Raw genomic sequence first — 8245 nt, forward strand, 5'->3', positions numbered from 1 at the left:
TTGTCTCCCTGTGCTCCCCTGTCCATCTGCTGGTTCGCTCCTGTTGTCCCTTGTTGCAGACTGTAGACTCTTTGGAGCCAGACACAATGGGGTCCTGGTCCATGTCTGGGCTCCTAGGCGTGACCACAAGACAGGTAGCTAATAATAATTAGCAGCAGCAGCAGTAGCATGTGCCATAGTCTGAATCATTTGCAACACGAATGTCATTGTTACACAGGTGGGGAAAGTGACTCACTTCAGAAGGAGGTCTTGGTGTGTCCAGGGAAGGGAAAGGATCCCCCATTTTCTCCACATCTCCAGTCTCCTGCTCTGTTGTTGCCACGAGTGGACTTCCTCCTTTAGTCAAGAGAATGACTTTCAGTCTCGTGAATGAAGTCACGTATGGCCTCAGCCTCAGTGGTTTGGGAGTTCTGCTGGAATATTTCTGCCACCTTTTCCAACTTCCTTTTCAGTTGTGGCCTCTCTGGGAGTTGCCTGGAATGGCGAAACCTGCTTTGTACATCTCAGCTGCCTTCTGCACACTGTTCTTCTTGTAGAAGAGGAAATTTCCCCAGTGAAGGCAGACTGCCTGCTGACACTTCTTGCTGAGGCTGGGCATTGCACTCACGAGATTGAGATAAATCTCTTCTCGGTAGTGAGGTGTGTTTTCTCCATACATGTCAGCTAAAGCCAACCTTGCAAACACAGAGGCTGGAACTTTCTGCACAGCCTTTTTGAAGGCCTCAATAGCTGCTGCCAATATTTCTTCTCTTCTGCTGGATTTGGCCCCCCACAACTACATCTTGTAGCAGATGCCAAGGTCATAGTGAAGGAGATGATAATTGGGGTTCAGAGAGATTGCTCGCTCTAGAATAGAAATTTTTTTCCCTACAAATTCTAGTTGAAAGAACTTGGCTGCATGTCTCAGGACCTCAGGGTCCAGGCTATTCTGAACAACATCTTCTAAGAGGTCTTCTGCTTGCTGTCTATCCGATTCCTTAAGGATCTCGGCTAAATACACCTTAGCTTCATAGTTTTGCTGCTGTTCATGGAGAATGGCAACCAACTTCTTTTTGGCTGCTTCCCGAAGAACAGGCTTGTGTGAGTGAGTCCATGATGCAAAGACCGCAATTGCCAACCCTGCGAGAAATTCCCCATTTGCTTCATCTTCTCCTAATGCCATTTGGAAACACTTTGTGGCTTCAATGCCATTGCGGAAGCCTGCTGCCAGGAGAGACCAGCCTTTCTGTGCATATATCTCAGGGACCTGAGCTGCATGTGGAGAGCGGCTCTTCAGGGAGCTGTATATCTCTCTAACCTCGTCCAGGTAAAGCTCAACCAAATCATAGTGGGCCAAGTGATAATAGATCCAGGCATAGTTTCCGTAAATGACCAGGACCTGCCGGGGGAAGTTATCTGGATGATCTCTTTCCAGAATCTCTTCTGCTTCTCTAAGGCTTTGCAGAGCATCTTCATATTGCCCTTGCAGGTGGCAGAGATAAGCCTGCATGGCAAGGAGCGTGGGCTGGTTCTGGTAGTGAGTGTGGGCAATCCTGAGAGCCAGAGTTTGGAGGAGGTGAACTGCATCTACCTGGTATCTGATTTCAAAGTTCCAGGTGAAGTGGCGCTGGAGGGCCTGCAGCTTCTTCAGATGCAGGGTGCTGCGAAGAAAGGGAAAAATGAGACTCCATCTGGGCTGAATGAATTTCCACTACATGCTACAATGATGGGGCAGTGATTACAGAGTGACAGGGTTTCTTTCTGGTTAAAAGCAAATTGCTAAGTGGCAACAAAGAACTAAGCCTGGATTTCAGTGTCTGACGTCCTCACTCTCCCATGCATGGGATCAGTATGAATGGTTTGAATCTAACCTTTGTGAAATCCTCTTAGTACTTCCTGTGTCCTAGAAAGCAACACTGCCAAACCCCATGACTCATTGCAATAGATGCAGCCTGTGGTATTTGTTATGTCACAGAGAGCTCCCCGCTTGGTAACGTCAGGAGAATTTCTCAGGGGGGAAATAACAATGTACAACGTTTGTTCAAAATGTGTTTACCTGTTTGAATGCTCCTCCAGCACCAGAGCTGCTAAGTGAGAGTATTTAGAAGTGATTATTTTGTTGTGCAGTTCACCTTTAGGGCCGAAGCTAGCTATTAACTGGAATATTTGATGCGTGTTATTCCAAGCCAAAATGTACATCATGATGTCACAAAACAGAGCCCACAAAACAAAGGGATTTCCCATGTAAGAACTTGGTGAATGTGGAGCTAAGGTTGCAAATGCAGTCTGGACCAATAATGTAAGGTATGGGGGTTAACCTTAATAGAAATGTAACTTTTAAGGAGCTGATATCTAGAAAACTGAATCTTCAGGGAGCGCTTAAACCCCCTCAAACATTGGAAATCATCTGGCTGCCCACTGGGGTCATTTATGTCCTGGGATACGTATATGTGTGTGTGGAGAGAGAGTCTCGCACTGACTTCACTGGGGGCCATTTATCCAAGGAGACAGGAAGGGCCTGACTCTCATTTACACAAAGGCTAGTTCCCAGCACGCTGGCAGCGTAAAGCGAGTGTAAATGGAAAGGCCCCTTTGCACGGCCAGGGTGCTGTGAAATGGCCGCAGGGTGTGTCTACCCTGCAGTGAGAGGTGGGACCGTAGCATGGGCTGCCCTACCCGCACTAGCTGTAACCTAGATATCACAGCTAAAGACAGCAGTGACACTTGGCGGTGCAGGACCTGCAAGCCCATCTGGCCCCCAGGTACGTACTTGTGTTTCTAGGCCACATCCGGATCTGTGCCACTGCGGCTTCACTGCTCGGTTTAATCCCACCAGCTAGATTAAAGCTCGCATGGGGATGCCTACCTGAGCTAGACACACCTGCGACTGCACTGTAGCCATAACCTTAGTATCAATGGGAACGGGGCCCACTCTAGTCAGCAGGCAGGAGAGAAATGTAATGGGGAGATGCTGAGGGTCGGCAGAATGTAAATATTCTGTCTCCGGACATTTAATTGAGACAATGGAGGCCTGTTACACCCCTCCCCCTGCTGTGCATCCTGCATGCAGATGTGGTTGCCCCATCTCAAAACAGATATATTGGAATTGGAAAAGGTTTAGAAAAGAGCAACAAAAATGATTAGGGGCATGGAACGGCTTCCATGTTAGGAGAGATTAATAAGACTGGGACTGTTCATCTTGGAAAAGAGACGACTAAGGGGGGATATGATTGAGGTCTATACAGTCATGACTGGTGTGGAGAAAGTAAATAAGGAAGTGTGATTTACTCCTCATAACCCAAGAACTATCGGTCACCAAATGAAATGAATAGGCAGCAGGTTTCAAACAAAGAAATGGAAGTATTTCTTCCCACGATGCACAGTCAATCTGTGGAACTCTTTGTTGTGAAGGCCAAAAAAGAACTAGAGACGTTCATGGAGGACAGGTCCATCAATGACTATTAGCCAGGATGGGCAGGGATGGTGTCCCTGCCTCTGTTTGCCAGAAGCTGGGAATGGGTGACAGGGGATGGATCACCTGAGGATTCCCTGTTCTGTTCATTCCCTCTGGGGCACCTGCCGTTGGCCACTGTTGGAAGACAGGACAATGGGCTAGATTGACCTTTGGTCTGACCCACTGTGGCCGTTCTTATGGACTCTGTGGATGCAATGTCTGTTCTTTGTTCTGGAATTGGCCTGGATACAGCTGAAACCCTAAGAATTGAAGGCATAAACACACCTGAGAGTTATTTCTATGAGACTTTCTGATTCCTTCCTTTTCTTGAACTCAGAACAAAAACTGATGACACTATGTTTTTCAGTTAAAATGTAAAATTGCACAGCAGCCATTGCTCTACAACCCAGCACGGGACAGAACCTGCCACCCCTTGGGAGTTAAGTGATCTCCTCTCACCTAACTCTCATTCTCCATCCTTCCTGACCTCTGTGCTGCTTTTCATACTGTCAACCATGACATCCATCCCAACCTCCTGGGACCTCATGAAGAGGTTACATAAGAATGGCCCTATTGGGTCAGACCAAAGGTCCATCTAGCCCAGTGTCCTGTCTTCTGACAGTGGCCAATGCCAGGTGCCCCAGAGGGAATGGACAGAACAGAGAATCATCAAGTGATCCATCCCCTGTCGCCCATTCCCAGCTTCTGGCAATCGGAGGCAAGTTACACTTAGAGCTTGGTGTTGCATCCCTGCCCATCCTGTCAATAGCCCTTGATGGACCTGTCCTCCATGAACTTACCTAGTTCTTTTTTGAACCCTACTATTGTTTTGGCCTCACAACATCCCCTGGCAACCAATTCCACAGGTTGACTGTACGTTATATAAAGAAATACTTCCTTTTGTTTGTTTTAAACCTGCTGCCTATTAATTTCATTGGGTGATCCCTAGTTATTGTGTTATGTAAAGGACTAAATAACACTTCCTTATTCACTTTCTCCACACCAGTCAAGATTTTATAGACCTTTATCATATTCCCCCCTTAGCCATCTCTTTTCCAAGCTGAAAACTCCCAGTTTTTTTAATCTCTCCTCAGATGGAAGCTGTTTCATACCCCTAATCATTTTTGTTGCCCTTCTCTCTACCTTCTCTATTGCAGTATATCTTTTTTGAGCTGGGGCAACCAGATCTGCATGCAGTATTTAAGATATGGGTGTGCCATGAATTTATATAGGGGTATTATCATATTTTCTATTTGATCTATCCCTTTCCTAATGGTTCCTAACATTCTGTCAGCTTTTTTTGACTGCCATCGCACAGTGAGCAGATACTTTCAGAGAGGTATCCACAATGACTCCAAAGTCTTTCTTGAGTGGTAACAGTTAATTTAGAACCCAGCATTTTGTATGTGTAGTTGGGATTATGTTTTCCAATGTGCATTTCTTTGCATTTATCAACATAGAATTTCATCTGCCATTTTGTTGCGCAGTCACCCTGTTTTGTGAGATCCTTTTAACTCTTCTCAGTCTGCTTTGGACTTAACTATCTTGAGTAATTTTGTATCATCCGCAAATTTTGCCACATCACTGTTTACCCCCTTTTCCAGATTATTTATGAAAACGTTGAACAGTCCTGGTCCCAGTACTGACCCTTGGGGAACACCACTACTCACCTCTCTCCATTCTAAAAACTGACCATTTATTTCTACCCTTTGTTTCCTGTCTTTTCATTGGTTACTGATCCATGAGAGGACCTTCCTTCTTATCTCATAACAGCTTCCTTTGCTTATGAGCCTGTGGTGAGGGACCTTGTCAAAGGCTTTCTGAAAGTGCAAGTACACTACTTCCCCTGGATCAGCCTTGTCCATATATTTGTTGACCTCCTCCAAGAATTGTAATAGGTTGGTGAGGCATGATTTCCCTTGACAAAACCCATGTTGACTCTTCCGCAACAAATAGGATGTATTAGCAGGAGCGTCGTAAGCAAGACACAAGAAGTAATTTTTCTGCTCTACTCCACGCTGATACAGCTTCAGCTGGAGCATTGCGTCCAGCTCTGGGCGCCACATTTCAGGAAAGATGTGGACAAATTGGAGAAAGTCCAGAGGAGAGCAACAAAAATGATTCAAGGTCTATAAAAGATGACTTATGAGGAAAGATTGAAAAAGCTGGGTTTAGTCTGGAGAAGAGAAGACTGGGAGGGGACATTTATGCACTTGAAAACGGTTATAAAGATTGTTACAAGGAGGAGGGAGAAAAATTATTCTTGTTAACCTCTGAGGATAGGGTAAGAATCAATGGACTTAAATTGCAGCCAGGGTGTTTTAGGTTGGACATTAGGAAAAACTTCCTGACTGTCAGGGTGGTCATGCACTGGAATAAAGTGCCTAGGGAGCGTGATGGCGTGGCTGCCTGCCACTGGCAGAAATGGGGTTAAAAGCAGCCCTACGGAGAGTGAGCTGCAGGCAGCCAATTAGAAAGGGGCTGAGAGAAGCAGGCAATCATGACCTGGCAGGCGCATATAAGAAGGGCTGCACGGCATAGCAGAGTTCAGTAGCTGAATGGAGTTTGTGGGGAGAAGACCAGGCTCTGAGCAGGAAGAAGGAGTGCCAGCACCTGGGATAGAGCAGTGCTGCAAGCAGGGGCTGGGGGAGCTAGAGAGAGCTCTGGGCTGGTTGCTACAACCTGCAGGCTGAGGACCTGAGGTATGGGCAGAAAAGGGTGCTGCAGCTACATGGGAAGTGGCCCTGGGACAATGGACTGAAGTTGCCACTGGAGGAGTGGCTGAACAGAGACCGTGGGTCCCCCGGAAGGGGGAGAACACAGAGGGTGGCAGAGCCAGGGGGCAGTGTCACTGAAGAGGACTCTACAGTTCTGGGAGCGGCGTGGGTGTCACGGAGTCCCCGGGCGATGCTCTGGAACTGCTCCCTACAAAGCCAGGCAGGACTCTGGGGCAGTCGCCTTTTTTCAGGACACACAGCTTCCACCTTCCTGGGTCTGACCTCGGAGCATTCAGCATCCTCTCCCCTCCGTGCGCTTCCCCCAGCGAGCCTGCCCAGGCGGGGTCCTGGGGAAGCCAGAGGGTCCTGCCCCCCAACTTCGCAGTCGGACGTGACTCTCAGCCAGCCAGTAAAAACAGAAGGTTTATTAGACGACAGGAACATGGTCTAAAACAGAGCTTGTAGGTGCAGAGAACAGGACCCCTCAGCTGGGTCCATTTTGGGGGGCAGTGAGCCAGACAACCATGTCTGTACTTCACTCCATGTCTCCAGCCAGCCCCAAACTGAAACTCCCTCCAGCCGCACCTCCTCTGGGCTTTGTCCCTTTCCCGGGCCAGGAGGTCACCTGATTCCTTTGTTCTCCAACCCTTTAGCTCTCACCTTGCAGGGGGGAAGGGCCCAGGCCATCAGTTACCAGGAAACAGGGTGTCGGCCATTCTCTGTGTCCAGACCCCTGCACACACCTGCCCTCTAGGGCTCTGCAGTGATCATACACCCTTACTCCACCACCCAGATACTCAAGAACTGTATAGGGGAAACTGAGGCACCCCCACACTATTCAGAGGAAACATTAAGAAGAGTCCCACTTCGTCACAGTGGGTCCTGGAACAAAAGTGATGGCAACAAGGCACCACCAGAGGAGGGGGCCCTGGTGAGTAGAGCTAATTCCTATCACAGCCAGCAGGAGGCGCCACAGTGGCGAATCCCATCCCATCACAGGGAGGTTGTGGAATCTCTGTCAAAAAGTAGGTTAGACAATCCCCTGTCAGTGATGGTCTAGATAATACTTAGTCCTGCCTTGAGTGCAGGGCACTGAACTAGAAGACTTCTCGAGGTCCCTTCCAGTCCTATGATTCTATGAAATTGTGTTCATCTGTGTCTGATAATTCTGTTCCTCATTATAGTTTCAATCACTTTGCCTGGTAGTGAAGTGAGGCTTACTGGACTGTAATTGCCAGGATCACCTCTGGAGCTTTTTTAGAAATTGGTGTCACATTAGCTATCCTCCAGACATCTGGTACAGAAGCTGGTTTAAATGATAGGTTACATACATAGGTTTTAGGACTGGACATTTCATTTCTGTTTAACTAGCTTCCTCATTTTTGTGTAGTTCCCCTTTCTGAAATTAAATGCTCCTGTGTGGGACTTCTTTGGTGGTCCCCTCCCCCCAGATATGTTCAATTTAATTATTTTATGGATGCTATCACAAAGCGGTTCAGCTAGATTCACCTCTTGGGCTGGATCCTGTGCTCCCATTTAGAACTAAATCAAGCATGTAGAAGCACTTGTCCAGACTCTAGGGAGATGGGGATAAAAATCTCGGAGCAGAAGGAATTATGGTCCTTTTATCCTGTTTAGATTCTCAGGGGCAAAGATTCCTGAACACAAGCAAGAGATCCGCAGGACTAACCTGGGTTAGCCCTAATGGACACATCGAGCTGGCATATTTCATCAGCTCTGGCACCATGTGAATCCTAAGACTGCAACACGTTTTTGTGTGTATGGTTACTTGTTTTAACTTTGTAAATAATGCTCTTATTTCTTTTTCCTGGTTAATAAATCCTAGTTTACTAGAGAAATGTCTACAAGTGTTGTCTTTGGTGTGAGATCTAAGGTGCAAATTGAGCTGGGTGTAAGTGAATGGTCCTTTGTGAGTGAGACTAACCTGAATATTTTGTGATCTTTGGTGTAAAGCAACCATGTGCCACAGAGGAAGCTTGCCTGGGTTGCGAGAGAGATTGGAATGCCCCAGGGGACTGTCTGTGGCCCCACGGTAAAGCTGCCTAGAGCCTGAGGGGTTCAAACTTGTCACTTG

General features: G+C 47.3%; 1 pseudogene; it reads right to left on the reverse strand.

The window, feature by feature from the left end:
• Positions 1 to 338: 338 nt before the first annotated feature.
• Positions 339 to 2181, reverse strand: LOC141991984 (interferon-induced protein with tetratricopeptide repeats 2-like; annotated as a pseudogene).
• Positions 2182 to 8245: the final 6064 nt, after the last annotated feature.

Source organism: Natator depressus, chromosome 1 (assembly GCF_965152275.1).
Source record: "Natator depressus isolate rNatDep1 chromosome 1, rNatDep2.hap1, whole genome shotgun sequence".
NCBI classification, from domain to species: domain Eukaryota; kingdom Metazoa; phylum Chordata; order Testudines; family Cheloniidae; genus Natator; species Natator depressus.